We start from the raw sequence: 17,831 nt of genomic DNA, 5'->3' as shown, positions 1-17,831 counted from the left end.
TTCTCCATGGCTCCATGGACAGCTGGCTGCTCTGGCATGGATCTCCATGGGCTGCAGGGAAACACCTGCTCCACCATCACTCCTGCCACAGGATGCAGGGAAATACCTGCTCTGCCACTGTGCACTTCCTCCCCTTTTTCCTCTAACCCAGGTGCTTGCAAGGTTGTTTTTCACACCTTTCCCCCCTCACTGCTGTTTCTGTATCCCCCTTTCTGAAATATATTTTCATAGAGTCACCACCAGTGCCCAACTGAGGGGCTCAGATGTGGGTACAGAGGGTCTGTGGAGTCAGCTGGAGCAATGTTTATCACAGGGCAGCTCCTGTTCTCCTCCCATACCAAACAGCCCTGGCAGCCCCACCACTACAAACACCCAGATACCCATGCCCAGTGCCCTTATTTACTGACAAATAAGTTATTTCCATATATCACATCAGCCTACTCAATTCCTCACTCTCCCAAAGCAAAAACTGAATGTACAACAGCTACATTTACCAGGAAAAACAATAAATTAAGTTCCCAGTGTAACCAAGGACAGCTTTTCCCTGATACAAGCCACTACTGAACATATCAACCAGGACAAAAATATTCACAAGCATTGATGTTGGCAAGGTCCATTCTAAGAAAACTCTACATCATGCTTAAACCAGATAATATTATACAAACAATCTTTAGACTGGAATAAAGACTATGAAGAAATGTTTTTGTTTATTTAGAGAACAAAATGTATACAAAATATAGAAATAGATTAACATATTCATTGAGGAACTCTAATACATAAATTCATTAGGGAAGCAATAAACATAATGCATAAATTAATTGCTTTGTGCTTATCCTCATTAAATGCTGCTTAATGACTTAACAAGCTTGAAAAGCAATGACAAATTGCAAAAGTGCATGCAAAGGATTTTTTTTAAATATATAAAGCAGCATGTCTAACTGAATGCTGAAGCTCTGGATACAGGCTTGGTAACATTTAGGCCAGGTGGTCACTTTATCTTCTATCCTTCATGAGCAAGCACCTTCTGCCACAAGTTTTGAATTTGAATTTCAGAAATCACCCCTTCCTAAAAATAAATTTGTACTACAGGATGACTTCCAGCTTCTTAGGAAATATTAATCAGAAATATATATGTCCAAACATGCATATGTATGTGCACACACAGATACACACTAAATAGGAATATACTGCCACATTTGAGAATTATACTCAGGCTTTTGTGGCCTCTCGTTGTTTGAGAATGAAGAAAATGTAAATATGTTGCCACAGTCACAAACTGGAGAGTGGCCAGGCAGCACTGGAGGAAGTCATATCCAACTGTAAAATACTGTAAATTTTGTGAGGGGGTATGAGCATTCCAGCATTAACTGAGCTGAGTTATTAACATGCTATGGAAGACTTGGTGGCCCCATTTGTCATGTCACAGCTATAGACTGCTTATGCTCTCATTTTCTGCAGCACAAAGGCTCAAAGAGCCATGTTCTATCTTGTGATTTAAACAAAAAAAAAAAAAGGCCACAAATAGCAATTTTTCACATGCTGTCTTCCCATGCCAAAATTGAGAGAAGATGGCAAACTGCATCCCAAAATACATTAGTCATTTTGATATTATAAATGCCTTTATTTTAAAGTAAAATATAACATCAAATTATCAGTGCATTAATTAAATGGTATTCAGTGAATATTTCAAAACACAGCCCTCTCACCTTCCCAGGACACCCACAATTCACAGTGAAACTACCAGTGCTACCTTGATACAATATTTAAAGCAATCTTTGACCATCATATGAGCAAACATTTTCCAGATAACCTTGGGATATTAATCCAATTTTTCAACTCTTAAATTGTTTTGGTTTTGTTTTTTAATACCTTAAAACTTAAGCAAAGGAATCTAATTCCTCATTGTAGGAACAATAAACAGATAAAGTAGTATTCTGAGCAAAGACTGTCAGTCATTTTCAGGGATTCTCATTCCTTGGATTATGCTCTTTTTTTCAGCATATTAGTGTGCCTAATTCCTGATTCATTGAGAATCATGAGCAATATCTTGCAAATTTCAATGCCTATGATTACATACATACACACGCCAAAGCATTTTTTAATATCCTCCAGCATGACCAGTCCATACAAGTAAGATCTCAGTATCAGTCGCAGCATGAGAACACTTTTGAAACAAAATCCAGAGGAAATCAGCAACCAAAGCAGCATCAGAGAAAGCTACAATATTAATCTTGGATCACATCAAATATTTTGCATTGCTATGACAGCATCACATCATAATAACCCCACAAACACAAAAGGAAGTACACTTCACAAGAAGGTAGTGCTGATAGTACACAGCTATCAGAAATTCTTCCCTTAATAGCAAATAACTCTGTAGCCTGATGTTTAAGCAAACCTTTAACTATTTTAAAACCTAGTCACTCTGCAAACAAAATTGTATGTCCATCAATCACACTAAGTCTTTAGACATTTTCAATTGATTTTGGTCACTTAAGACTAATTCACAAAGGATTACGAAGTCACAGCACAGCTAAATGCCATCTCCATGATTGGATAAAAATGTGTATTAAACAAATCAAGACACACTCATGTTACAAACAGGTCCTCAAGAGTTTTGTGCTGACACTTAGGCAATAAGAGAGCTAATGAGAACAGCTATATTCTGCTCAGCACTGTTTAGGATGCTAACAAATTGACTTTAGATGATTTGTCATCAAGTCCCTGCAGGAAGAAGTCACACTATTTAAGGGGGTGAGGGAAGAAGAAAGGCACTCCACTCATCTGTGGAAGTCCTTGATCCCAGGCTAACTACTGTGACAATAGTAAAAATGATACTAGAAATAACATTTAACAGGGAATAATTTTAACCATTTATCTCAGTAATAATAATGTCTTTTCTATTTATTGACAGGCACTTTAACCTTCAATCATGTCTTCATTTTCAGTAGTCATCATAGTACTTTACAAGAACAGTATTGAAAAGGTATTTAAATACCATTTGAAAGAGAAGGATCACAACTCATGGCTTCCCAAATTTACACAAAATAGCCAGTGGAGCCACAAAATAAAAAATGGATGGTAAGGGATGAGAGTGTTTGGGATTTATTTTCCCTGTTTTCCTTTACTATATCTTATTATCTCACTTGTGAACCGTTATGTCTGTGGAAGAGAAAAGGAAAGGTCAACACTAGCCAGTGGCAGCACCAGCTGGGAGCTGGAAATGGCTTTTAGTTTTCAGCTGTCAAATGTTAGCTAAAATGTATTAAGTGCCAATATGAAATGATCTGCAAATCTGTAACTTTTTTTTTAAATTAGCAAGAAAAAATGAAGGATTTTGAGAGAGCAATTTGAAGTCTGTTATATTATTATAGTTATACCTAAAGTATTGCAAGTTGTTCAGTCTCACTGGTTCCCAGGTTAGCAGAACTCCCACCCATGTTCTGTGCTTAAACTCCAAAGCAAAACAGCATTCTGTATCACACTTGATCCACTCCCCTTTAAAATGCCCTGAATGCTTTTCCTCTATGCCTAAAAAGTCCTGTGAAAGTAGAAATCATCAACAAAAGGAGATTAAATAATGTATTTATACTTTCAATGGTATCTATGACTTGTCAATGTCTTACCAGCAATGAAAGAAGACAAAAATGTAGAAACAATACTGCAAAGATGCAGGAGTCATCAAGTAGCTGATTGTGTAGCAAAACTACACAAATATTTTCTGGCTTTGGGTCCAATCTCATGCTTTATATACAAAACTGTAACTTTTGTAAAATGAATGTGTCTTTCCCAGCAGCAGGCTTCCTGTGAGAACTGTGTGTGCTTGAAATGAGAAGGAATTCACATATACACACCCAGCCCACTAGTAGGACCTAAAAAAGAAGAGGATACACTGCTGTCCTTTCTGAGAAGATGAGCTAACATTTAAGCATGGAAGACACCCAGGCCCATCCTTAGGCATTCCTAAGTGCCAGCTCTTTAATCAGCACTGACTGAAACCTTTTGGAATGCACACAGCCTGCCTACCAGTGCCACCACACTCCACCACCTGGCACTGGCCTCTCAAACATTCTCATTCCCAGTGTGGAAGACGATGCTCACATTGAGTCAAGAGCCAAGGGGAGATGACTTAAGTGCCTATGCTTGTCTTTGTGTGCACAGTTTTTGGATTTCTAGACCAGACAACTGGTGCAAACAGCTACAGCACACTGCTGTGATCCATCACCCTCATCGTGCATCACAAACCAGGCCAGAAGAATTTACCTGCCATGCAGTCACTAGATTACACTAATGGATATGGCCATGCATGGCCTGACACACCTACAGATAGCCTGAAGTACTGAATAACTGGCTTTGTCTCTTCAAAATAGACCAATATTTTCCTTTCATCCTATTTCCAGGGCACAATATGTTGCATGGTACATGCTCTTGAATTGCTGACAAATTCAGTCCTACTCACTGGAACTGAACTGACTTTTTTGAATCCTATGGATTTTTCTTGAATTACAATATTTAAAATAATAAGATCTAGCTAGTATAATGATGGCTTACTATATAAACCAGAAATGCAGTGCATTCTTAGCTAATGAAACTCCTCTGACTTAAATTTTTTTTTCTATCTTATTTTTCCCTGTGGACACTACCTAGTTTCCCTTCACTCTTCTCATGTGATAGACTGAAAGCTTTTGGGGAGCAGGGACTGCCATTTATTGTATGCCTGTAAAGCACCTAGGCCACCGAAGTCCAAAGGTTGTGAAGTGCTACCGAATTTCAATGTCCCCATCAAATAATGAGGACCTCTGACTGCTCTCTCTAGCAGATAAAATTTGCAGTAGCTGTATTTAAAACTAATAATGAGAAGATTGTTTGAAAGCAGTGTTTTCCTTTCTTGGAAAAGTATATAAAGAGTGCATTCTTAGCTAAGAACATAGTATATATGTTCTAGTATATAAAGAACAATATAGCTAGTATATAAAGAACATAGACCATCTCACTCTGCCCTCTTGCAGTGTTGGGAACTGGATTAATTGCTGATCAGGTACTCAGGTCCACTGGAACACAACTTCCCTCTGGCCCATGGAGAGCTTCAGCTGCAGCAGCAAATGCTGCAGCCAGCAGGACGCTGCCCAGCTGCTGTGGGTTCTCCCTTTGCATGCCCAGGATTCCTCTTTCTGCAACTGCACTGTTCCACTAATCCAGTGCCTTTAATTAAAGCTTTGTAAGGGAAATGTAGCATCAACCTCAGACCTTCTCTGTTTGACTGGAAGTTGAGGAAATATGATGGTGGGACATGGAAAGCACCAAAACAAAAGGTACCAGTCCTGTAACATAAAGAAAAATTTCACTTTTTTTTTTTTGAGGAAACAAACAAAAAAAAAATCCCTCAGGATTCTGCAAGGAAATAGCTGAAGCAATTGAGTATTAATGCACACATAACTTCAGCAAGCCTGATTAGTAGTTACACCAAAAGACGAAACACACAAAAATGTTACCCTGTGGGTGAAAGTTACCATGAGCCAGCCTTGAGATAGGATTTCCCCACCCTAATGAACAATTTTGGTCTCAAGGCACCAGCTGTCTGTTACACTGCCCTGCAGGTCTTGTGTGCTGTTTGTACACACATTTCCTCCCTCAGGGGGAGAAAGTACATGTCTGGAAACATAGAAAAGATGATTAGATACCAAAATCTCAGTTGATACAGATCTGGAGTAAAACTACCGATGGCTGTCACCATTCACTTACCCCTCTGCATATTAAGGTATAGTCGCCATCAGGGCTAGGGTCTCTTTATTGGTAGTGCTCATATTAAAGCCCAGCTGGATCGGACATTCAGGAGTGGTTCCAAGCCATTTCTATCAGGAAGGAGGGATTAGGGCAGGGGCAGAGGAATGGACAGGGGCAGATGACCTCCTGTGAGAGTGCTAGAGAAATAAATGTTCCAGGCAGAGGAAGCCAAACTTGGCAGGATCTGTGCCCATGCCTTTGGTCCGGAGCAGACCCTGAAGCAAATTAGCCAGCCAGCAATGCCTTATTTACCTCCCTGTCCCTCTTCACAAGGAGCTACTTCTCCAATGCTGGTAGGGATACTGAATTCATTAGCATATATGTGGTGTGAACAATCAGGAAACTTGAACCTGGGACTAAAGTGAGAGCCAAATTATTTGATGCTAAAACACACTCAGTGAGGAATAGTGAAAGGGCTCGAGGAAGTACCGGGCCACTTGACATCAAAAACAGTATCTGTGGTAGGAAGTAGAAGCAGAGCAGAGTAGCTTGCAGTGTTTTTATATCCTTTCCTTTATATGGCTGTGTTGGCACACTGGGATGTAGACGAGCATGTCCTGCTGGGAAAGGAAGAGATGTGACAGGACTGAGGAATCGTGAGCCCAGGGCACGATCTTGCATGCTGAAGCGGCTCTGGCTGTTTTGCATTAAACGCACATGTCCACACTACCAAGCACACAGCAGCTCTGCCTATGGAAGAGCCATTGTCTTTTACAAAGACAAATAAGCAAAAGATTAGTTTAAAAGCCTGCTACAACTGGGGCACAATAAAAACAAGTGACAAGCTTTTAGGCTTAATTGCTTCATCAGTTCAGTCAGGGAATAAGGTATTCTGAGCCTGAGAGCTTGTCTGTTTCTTTTCCAGTTACATCTATTTAACTAATAAACAGATCTCTCTCCAGACCTTATTTATATTATACTATTCCAGTGTGGATACAAAGCTCCCCATCTTCCAAAACATTAAAAATCTAGCATTTAAAGGGAGAAGATTATTAAGCTTTAATTCTGCAAAACATGAACTGCCTTTCAGGAGTAAGAATTAGTCAAATTTATCAATCTGTGGGAAGAACAAGTTTGATCACTGAAACAACATTTGAGAGACTTTCTCTGAGGAGAAAACTGTTATCGACACCTGGTTGATGGGCCAGGATATTCTCCACCAGGTTCTCTGCCCAACTGAAACACTACATGGATTACCTGGAAACAAGCTACCAAGAACACCTTTATCATTGTAAGGCCACGCTACATTTCAGAGCAGCCTTGTGGCTGCTCCAAGTTGCACCTTATCATCTATGTTTATAAAAAGCTGCCTTGACTATAAACTGCAAAAGCATACAGCCAGTAAACCCTGGCTACACCCTGAGTCCTCCTTTTCATCCTCTGAAGCCAAAGATGACTGTGGTATAACAAGATCCAAGAATGCCTTCTCCACTAGGTAATATCTGATCAGAATTTGATCCTACAGATGCACATTCTAAAGCCAGAGTCATTTGGGTTTCAAAACCTGACTATAACTTTTTTTGGAAAGCACTCGACACATTCTGTCTCTGCCATCATGTAAAAGTACTACTATTTCCTTATAGACCTTATTTCTATGACAGTGTTGTGTAGACAAAGTTTTCTATAAAGACTAGAAGTCAGTGGTTCTGATACCCTTAAGGGTGAATTTTCCATAAAAAGTCTTGCTCCAGCACTAATTGCAAAATTAGCAAGAAGCTTACAAATAATTAGATTGGGGTGTTAAATCATGAATGTTCCTTAAATAAAACTCCTAATTAGGACACACCGCATATTTATCTACAATCTAGATCTGACAAACAGCAAAAACTTTCCTTTTCTAGCTGATATCCAGGACACTGCCAGGGAAATACCAGGCACTCACAGTACTCCCTTCAGGAAGGCTCAACTGACTTGCACAATTACAGGCAAGGATGCCTATTCCCCTCCACTTTGACACCAAAACAGACTGGCTTACTAGAGAGAGTCATCGCTATAAATCCAGATACCTACCACCAGAAAGTTATCCATCTATCTCTTCGAGGACACAGGAAGTCTGGGCACCCACTCAGATTAAGCTTCTGTGATGGAATTTAGCTGCTGATACCATAAAAATGTAAATCTAATCAACACAATCCCTCCTTCTACATGGTATTTCTCAGATTCTAAGATAAATGCAGTTGGATGGATGCTTTTGTTTTATTACACTTCATAAAACACCACCTGATACAAACACATCTCAACTGAGAATTGATCCACAATAAACTACTGCAATACAAACAGCAACAGTTACAAGTTTTTTACAGCCCCTTTACACCAAAAGTACTTAAATGCTTCAAAACTACAGCCACAATTACACTGACATTCCACACATCCTGCAGGCAGTCTTTCCAAACATTTTGTACCTTGTTCTAATTTCAAAACAAAATAATCTATTTTCTCAGAAAAACAGGTGCACAGATTTTTAAGTATCACAACATTTCTTTTTAAAGGTTGACACCAGTTTATTTCAAGTCCACTAAATATCATTTCACCTGAACACAGAATTTCTATTTGCAAGAAATGTTTCACTCCCAGTTTGACACTGACCACATAAAAACCAATATGTTTTCTGAACCACAAGCAGTATCTTTCAGCTACCTGGATTTTACTGTTTGAAGTGGTGCAGCTGCAGAACTTTTTCTCTCAGCAACTCAGTTGACTTCAAGGGACTTTGACTTCTCAGGGACTTTAAGCCTAGAAGCACCACAAAAAATTAGCATGGCTACCATGGTGCCTGTGATCTTTATTGTTGAGACTGTTTAATTAATTTTTACTCCAACTTTTAGTGTCCCTTTTTATGGAACACCACAGTAACTAGCCCATTAAAAAGATAGATATTTGCTATATCCCTTAGGAAAAAAAACTCAGTCATCTCTTCCTACAGCACAAAGTAGCAAACTATTTTTTTGGTAATATTTTTCTGCTATTATAACTTAAAATGAACTCTATTTTTCAATGGATACAATCAACCCTTTGTATTAAGATATTCATTCAGACTAAGTGATGTTCTGACTGCAGCCCATTAAAAAGGTTTTTCCCTTAGGAAAAAAACCTCAATCATCTCTTCCTACAGCACAAAGTAGCAAACTATTTTTTTTGGTAATATTTTTCTGCTATTACAACTTACAATGAACTCAATTATTTTTCAATGGATACATTCAACCCTTTGTATTAAGATATTCATTCAGACTAAGTGATGTTCTGACTGAAAGCAGGTTGGGTGTTTTTTCAAAAAGAAAAAGTTTTGCTGAAACAAAAGCCTTTCTGCAAATGGTATTGCAAATCTAATAGGCAAGTTTGGGGGAAAATGTAACAACCACAGATTTCAGCTACATTACTCAGTAGCTGAGTCTTCACATTGTCACCATCAAGACGTGAAGTCAGGTCCAACACTTCAGGTTACACACCTTGCTTTTATGATCCCAAATATTTTAGGGAAGAGAAAAATCTTTCCCTGACCAAACTGATATACTGTTTGCATTAATACTTCCAGGAATTAGAGACTAATATTTTAAAGTGAAACATTTAGAATGAACAAAAGCTAAAATCCATTATCCAACCCTTCTCTTCTACATGTGTAATAACACATGCTAGGAATATACACAATAATAGCCATGAATCAGAACATGATTTATTAATAGTTGCTCCCATAAAGGCTGTGTGAATAGTTCTATATATATACAAATATTAATGTTTATTTGATTGTTGTGAAATGTCTCAAAAAAGCTAAATGAATTAACAGCTATGCTTGGCACCACATGAAACACACACCTTAAGGGAGATAAATCTCAGTGCAAAGGTTAGAGTTAGATGCCTGCCAGGACAGGTTTTTCATCTTATTGAGCCAAATAAGTATTTGTCATCTTTTTCAAAAAGATACAAAAAAAATTGTAATTCACATGAACCTGGCAGAGTTGTAAACCAGCAGGTCTGTCCCAAAAAATGGCAAGTATCTCCAGTAGCTGCTGTTGTTGCCAATATGTGACAACACAATATAGCCAGGTACCATCAGCTGCATCCGAAGCTATTGCTAATTTTGTGCAGGATTATAACACTTTTCTACATTCATTAGCTACAGTTATTAAAATAATAGTAGCAGAAAGAAGGTGAGGTGGAAAAAACACAAAGAATGTGCAAGTGAAATTTGCTAGACTATGATCAGAAAGACATTAACAAGTCAATACAGAGCACTGAGATGTTACTGACAGACTGTACAAAGTGGACCATGCTGCTATTGAGGTTGAGTTGTTTCACTGTTGGTATTTGTTTAGTTTTTGTTATGTTTTGTTGGGGTCAAGTCAGATGAGAAACTCACTATTTTGTCACTTTTTTATAGAAATGGACAAAGTAATCCTGTTCATGAAAATCTGAATAAAAGCAGTATTCAGATTGGAAGAATATTTTTTTCTGTTGCATCTCACAATTGAACAAAAACCCCTTTTCTGTGTAGATGTATATTGCAACTCCATACTTAAAGAAATCAGCTGAAGTAACTTGTTGGTTAGGAAAATGGGGCAAAACAGAAGAACCTGATGTTCAAATCTGTAATTAGTCTCGTTGAAGTCTCCAATTTATAATGGCCACTTACCTTAAGTTTACCTTGTCAGAGCTCCCATGTCTAAGGTAAGAAACCATTCCCTTCCAAAAGGGTAAAAATGTGGTTGAAGCTGCTGTTCTGTCATTTCATGACAAAAATATTTTAAGGCAGCTCTAACCTAGATGTCCACTTTCCTTGATATGACACCTTGCATAAGCACAGTATTTTATAGATACCTTCAAGCAGGGATCTGAATTTAGCACTAAGATCTTGTTTTACAGGGGTGAATGCCAAATGCTTTTCATCTCATTATGCTGGTTTGAAATAACAATACTACTTAAAAGTAACAAAATGACAACATAAAATGCAAGAGCTCTTTCAAAGCAGTGCAATAAACCATGATGGTCAGTTGCCTCAACCAGCACTACAAATTCCAAGCAAATCAAGCTCAATTTAATTCCTACTGTACAATTACAGAATATATGATACCCTGTGTAGACATATTCAGATAACTCTGTACACTTCCAGCTGGAATTAGTTAGATCTCCCACTTCAAAATATTATGATGTTTATTGCTGTTACACATTAAAAACAGGTTCTGCATACTATACATCAAACATTATTGCCAGTACTTAGAAGATTATTCCATAATCAGGAAAGATTCAATCCACAATGAAAATGTACTATAATAGAGACAAAATATATAAAGCCAGTTGCTGTCTGGAAACTGAGCTCTGGCTAACCTATGTAATATTAGACAATTGGCTTCCTCTGTTCCTTCCTTTTACAAATTGCTTGCTGTACCTGTGTCATCTTTTCAGGCCAAGGACTGGCTTTCTCTTTGTGTAATGCGATTTGCAGCTGGGATTTCTGAATGCTGCTACAACACAAAATTACTGCAACGGTTCAGAGCTCTGCTCTACCAATCACCCTAATCCCAGTCTTTATTGGTACTTTTAATGGCACCCCTGCTGTTACAGAACAATAGCCCACTCAAGAGAACTTGTCCCATCGCTTTGAATCTACTGTAAACACACACATATATACATGTACTACTTACATAACACACTTTTTTATTCCTTTTTTTTAACCCTCAGGCACGTCTCAGATGCTGGCAATGGAATCTAGAATGTTTTTACACTAAAAATCATGCCCAAAGCAAAACACCACCTAAAAGGGCTACTACTTCAGCACTGCCCCCTCGTTTTTGGTGTAATGTACTGATATAAGTGATAACAGGACTATAAGTGGAATACATAGGAGAATAGAAAGCTCAACAGGAGAATAGTCTCTTATAAAGTTGTGGGAACAGAAGTCGAGAGAAAACACGATCTAAGATTCTGCCCAGGAACAACCCACAGCAAGAGACAAAAGTTCCTAAACTCACTGTGTAAACGCCTAAATTGCATCATACCTCTCCTCCTGAAACATACGGGATTATCCTGACGCACTATTCGCTATCTTGCCAGAGGGAAGGAAAAGTAATTTTTCCCCAGAGCGATCTTCCAGATCAGGATCTCACTGCCAGCAACCCCAGCCCTGGGGTAAAGCCAGGGCTGCCGGTATCCAGCCTCGTACCGGCAAGTTTCCAATGGCAAACCCGGGAGCAGGAAGAGATGCAGCCCGGCACGGCGGCGCTGGGCACAGGGGGCGAGGAGCCACCTGAGGCGAGCCGCTGCTGGAAGCCAGCCTGGCGCTAACATTGATCTGAAGTCCTTCTGTCACCCATTCGGGAGGCACGCTTCCACAGAAGATTGGGATTTAACCGACTGACACTAGCGATGAAAGGAAGCGTTTATCACAAAATCGCCATCCAGCTGCCTGTCAGCACCGATTTCCACCAGCGGGGTGGCAGGATCGCGACAGCCTCACCGCCCCAACCGGGGGCTCGGGAAGGGCAGCGGCGTGCCCACAAAGGGGCTGGTTTAAAGCAAAGTGCCCATCTGACGGAGCCCGGGCTAGTTTTTGCCCCAGCACACAATGAGGGCGGGCTGAGCCCCGCACCGCACTGACCCCCGAGCTGCCCTGGCTCCCTCCCGCCGCCCCTGGCGGAGCCCACCGGGGCTGGGCCAGCCTGCGGCAGGGCACGGACACACGGACAAAAAGGAACACAGAACAGATGAAAAAGCGCACACACCACCACCCTCCTCGCTCCGCCAGTACTCACAAGAGAACACCAGCCAAATCCGTCCGCAGAAGGCGCCTCCTCACCAGCCCGCTCCCGGCACGGCAGACCTGCGGGGCACCCCCCGCTGCGGGGCGCGCCTGCCGGGGCCCGCCGCCCTCCTCCTCCTCCTCCCTCCCCAGGGCGGCACTCACCTCGGGGGGACGAGGCCAGGCTGAGGGGCCGCCTCTCTGCCGGTGCCGGGCAGCGGCGGCGCGGTGGGGCGAGGCACACTTCCACTTTCTCGGGGGGTCTTTCTTCGCCGTGCCGAGCCGAGCCGTGCGGAGCCGCGCCGCCTCTGCCTCCCCCGGCACTCCTCCCCGCCCGCCCCTCGCCGCCGCCTCCCCGCGAAGCGAAGGAAGGAAGGGATGCGAAGCGGTGCCCAGCTGCCGGGCCGGCCGGGGGCGGCCCTCGGGCCCCGCCCGCCTCGCTACCTGCCGGGGCAGCCCGGGGGCGACGGGGCGTTCAGAGGAGACACCCCGCACCCCTCCTGCATCCCTCTGCCTCGCCTTGCAGTACTCACCTGCCGTGCTCGGGGCTCACTGTGCCCCGCCGCAAAGGGCTGCTGCTTTTTCGGGGCTTGACATGCTTTGTCCACCCCTCTCCTTCGGTAAACTGCTCGAAGGAAAAGGTCCGGGAAGGCTGTGTGTGTAGGAGCAGTCTACGTGTACTTCAACACAACAAAGACCCACTTGATTCCCTACCGGCACCTAATGCTTAACAAAAGAGAATCGCTGGGAATGTCATAATTATCATCCCATGAGATGGATGCAAAAGCAACACTTCTTACAAGGTTGTACTCACAAAACAAATGGCAGCTTGGATATATCTGTTTCTGTCCCGGTATTATAAGCAGCTTGTTCACACCCTACTGCTTTAGAACTGTGTTTCCTGGCACTGTGGGTAGAAATCTTGCAAAAACATAAATGCAGGGAAGTTACAAGTCGCAGTGATAGTCTTTTGCCACGTTATTGAGTAAGGAGACTGGCTGTTAAGACCTCTCTCTTGCCCACAGATGAGAACCCTAACTTCTAGCTAAAGTGCACATCAGAGCATTGTTTTTCGATGGAGGCTTAACAGGAAGCATCCCAGCAAAGTCCTCACTAGACACTGCCCTACACAACACACACTATGTAGTCTTCCACTACATCCTCTCAATAGGAGGCATCCTAGCAGGATTCACCCACTGATTTCCTCTCTTTGCCGGGTATAGCCTGCACCCCACATAGGCTAAAACTCACTTCAGGGTTGTATTTACACAAGAAAGCACTACCTGCTCCCACAACCCTTTCTAGACCTAGCTGGCATGCCAATGATACACAGAATATCTAGATACCTACACACTGTGAAATGCTATAGAATATAAATAGTATTAGTTTACCCTTCACTTGGTCCCTGCTTACCTGATGATGGCACCTGCCCTGCTGATTCAAGTTCAGTTGTATGGGGTATAGGCAGCTGTCACTCATTTAAAGCTCAGTGGTGATCCACATATAACTGGTCCACATCTGAGCCACACTCCAGGTTTTCAAGAGAAGCTCAAGCTATGAATCATGGATCTGATCACAGAATACTTCATATGAAATTATAAGGACCTGGTATGCAACTGAACAGCCAGTGTCCCTGTAGCCAGATTAGATACAGACAGCAGGGGGTGTGGAGTGCAGTGTTGGGGGCAGAGCACACACTTTCCTACGTCTGGAAGCTGAATCAGCACACAAGCTAGGAGGACTGAAATAAAGGAGACCCTAGTCTTTAACCTTGTGATTGTGCAGTCAATTAGGAAATATCTTCCCTAAATAGTTTTTATCCTGGTATTGCACAATATAGGTAAATTTAGACCTTCATTCGGACTTCTGCAGGTTAAATCCTTGAATGAATGATGTCTTCTGGTTCCTCGACTTTGAATTCTGGCTGCCTTCTGTCTGAAGCACTTTCTTCAAAAGTGGACAGAAACCCTCTGGAGCTAAGGAAAAGCCTTCAATGGCTCTTTGTTTATTGTCAAGACCTCTAAATAATCAGTGGTTATGCAAAAGGAAGGCAACTGCTTCCTTGTGCTCTTTAAGCAACTTTCATGTATATGATCTGCCATTTCCTATTGATTTTAACTCAGTACAGAAAGACTGATGTCTCAGGTAGAAAGGATCTCCTAGATTTGTGATGCCTATCTTTTTCCTTTAACTTTTTCTATAATGCAGATTCTATAGAGCCACCTTCTCTGAGGGACTAGGGGCTAAACATCTAAAATGGAAATGAAACAATAGTTGTGTAAAGTACCTCAGCAAAGTACTTTAAAGCCAGTATTTCACGTCAAAGTGAGATTGTTGCCAGTAGTACTGAGGTAAGCCCCATTATTGCAAACACCGACATCCAAAAGTTTATTTACGAGGCAATTGTGTTTCAATTCATTGAGGTGTGTCATGTGAGACAAAACATAGAGGAAAATCCCTGCAAGCTGAAAGACTTTCTCAAAAAAAAGTGAAAGCTGAAGAAATGACAAAATAATCACAACTATCTAAAAATGAACAAGCAATTCATTTTTTGTTCTTAGAAGAGAAAGGTGAAAGCTGAAGAAGTGACAAAATAATCACAACTATCTATCTAAAAATGAACAAGCAATTCATTTTTTGTTCTTAGAAGAAGAGAAAGGAGAGCACTGGTGTGAAAAAAATGTTTATATCTTAGTGTTTGCTGGTGCCTACTTCACTTAAAAGAAAATGTTTAGATGCCACAGAAGGAGACTCCAGCACTAAATTAGTTTGCTGTTTCCCCTGAAGGTGCACATTTACAATGCAGCTAAGCTGGTTTGGGAGTTATTTGTTGTCCTAAAGGTGGCAGTCCTGCCCCGAATGCTTCCTCTGTTGGAGCAAAATTTGAACATTTCTTCATAGCTAGTTTAGATGATTGAAAATGTTCCCTGAGAGTCACTGCTGGGTAGATGAGAAGGAAGCAGAGAGCAAGCAGCTGTAGTGCCAGCAAAAGGACGTGGGAATTGCCCTGGGACTGTAGCAGGCAGCCCCCAGTTTGACTGAGCTGTCTTGTGAAATTCACCTTCATAGGAAGAGCTCAGAAAAGACTGTACATTAAATCTGTTCTTCCTATGCTGTTATTTTTACATAATTAGGCTCAATGAGCTACTAAAGAGAAGGAGCTCAGAAAAGACTGTACATTAAGTCCGTTTTCCTATGCTATTATTTTTACATAATTAGGCTCAATGAGCTACTAAAGAGAAAGAAAGATTATGTTCCTTTGTGGTTAGGGCACACTGTCAGGCTGAGTGAAGACCTCACTTCTGGTGCTTCCTTGGGACATACAAAGCATCAAACCATGGTCCCCCTATTTCCCAGTGTCCTCAGTCGTTCCTCCTGCATGCTAAAGAGAAAGAAAGTTTATGTTCCTTTGTTAGGGCACACTGTCAGGCTGAGGGAAGACCTCACTTCTGGTGCTTCCTTGGGGGACTCTAGATTCACATACAAGGCATCAAACCATGGTCCCCCTATTTCCCAGTGTCCTCAGTCGTTCCTCCTGCATCTAGCTCCAAATTCCAATACCACACAGAAATGCATGCCCAGCTCTCAACTTGTTGGCATTGATAGCATCTGCATCACAACACAATCCCAGCAGCAGTGCTGCTCTGCATGGTTGCTATACCCAAGTTACCACTGCTAGCTCTGCAGGACACAGAACTCTGCTGGATAGATGTACTGTTTTCCACCAGGGAAATCACAGGAAAATATAATTCTAACAGTTAATAAAATACTGGATTATTCCACTAAACTGGCAAAATTTCATTAAAATACCAATATTGATTCTGTTTCCAAAGCTGATTATCCTATTAGAAGACCTCAAAGGTCAGTTTATCATCTGATGCATATAAGGCTTCCCACTTTTTTAGGATTCATTAATTTTCTGACACAGAAAGATGCACAGCTCTTTTTTTTTTTTGTAAAGCCACAAATTTGAAGTAAGGCAAAAATTTCCCCACATAGATATTTGAAGTTAGTGATGGTCACTGTAAAAATAATTTGGCAGATTAAAAAAAAACAACCACCAAAACCTGGATAAAATCTTAGTAATGGTGAGCTAACCACCCACTGATGTTAACTGCATCTATTCAAACTTCAATATGAGCAGAAAGTTACTTAAGTATAATTTCCAATCTTTGTGTATTCTACAAAGAATGATATTGCAGTTCATTCATTTCTTCTTGTATTGATAGTTATGAATCTAAATTGCTGTCACATTTGACACTAACCTTCAAACAAATCATCACTCCTTGCTTCTCCCCCAGAGCACTGTCATTATATATCATCAAGGGATGAAATTCTGAATCAGAAAGAATCTGAAGTAGTTTGAAATAATCAGTTCATTTCTGTAAGCTACTGTTGGTAGGAAATTCTAGTGTGGGTCCACACATTATTTTTGCAAGTAAAAGCCTAGGGAGATTCCGTAAGAAAACATGGTCATTCCCACAGCATGTGCTTTACCAAAATTCCAAGCATGCCATTGGAATAGCATGAAGAAGAGCAGCAGTTCTGCAGCTCAGAAATTCCCGTTTCATAGGAAATGGAACTGACCCTCTGTGGTTGTTCTAAAGCGGTCTTCTTATGTTCAAGTAGATAGTCTTTCAATTTCCACAGGTTTTTTAATGTAAATAATATTTTCATGCTAACTCTTCAATTTCCTCAGGATACATTCAATCTGTGAATGTCTCATCCCTGCAAGTGTTCAAGGCCACACTGGGTGGAGCTCTGAGCAACCTGCTCTAATGGAAAGTATCCTTAATGGATCCCATGGCAGGAGGCTTAGAACTGGAAGATCTTTAAGGACCCTTCCAACACAAGCCATTCTATGATTCTGTGATTTTATTAGACTTAATGACTCTCACCAGAAATATAATTTCAGCTATGTACCTTGGAGAGAACAGAGGCAGGACACTGTCTCTGCTCGTCCCATGCAGATACAACACATGCTCTGTAGCTGTGTTAGTTGCATTTGAGTGGAGTAGTCAGTTGTAGAACAAAAACATCTCTAGTTTGACAGCTAAAAGCTTAGGTAGGAGGTGTGAATCATTGCCTGAAAGCTGGGAGACACTTGTTCATGCAAATTGCATGAGGTGAAGTGAGGACAGTAAAAGGTTTCTAGGCAGCCAGAACCAAAGTGGTCTCACAAAGGAAAAGTGGGTAAGAAGATTTGAGTGAAGGAAAGAGAAAATGCATATTTTTAATCAAGTCAAACATACCTAATTTTCTAACTTTGAATGCATTCCAGTTTTGCTGCATAAACACAAATGGACAGGTCGTCAAA

General features: G+C 41.1%; 1 protein-coding gene across 2 annotated transcripts in view; it reads right to left on the bottom strand.

The window, feature by feature from the left end:
• The window catches only part of MYO16 (myosin XVI), a 362,051-nt gene extending 349,240 nt beyond the window's left edge, over positions 1-12,811 (bottom strand). Inside the window, exon 1 of one of the 2 annotated variants that reach the window (XM_039714365.1) lies at positions 12,680-12,811. The gene's annotated coding sequence lies outside the window, so the exon portion shown is untranslated. Of the gene's footprint in view, positions 1-12,527; positions 12,631-12,679 lie in introns of those variants that run through there. The other variant, XM_039714364.1, reaches the window with a different exon arrangement.
• Positions 12,812-17,831: the final 5,020 nt, after the last annotated feature.

Source organism: Passer montanus, unplaced genomic scaffold (genome assembly GCF_014805655.1).
Source record: "Passer montanus isolate IOZ18808 unplaced genomic scaffold, ASM1480565v1 scaffold3, whole genome shotgun sequence".
Lineage (NCBI taxonomy): Eukaryota > Metazoa > Chordata > Aves > Passeriformes > Passeridae > Passer > Passer montanus.
The sequence above is the reverse complement of the archived record's forward strand: the minus strand, read 5'-3'. Positions and strand labels throughout refer to the sequence as shown.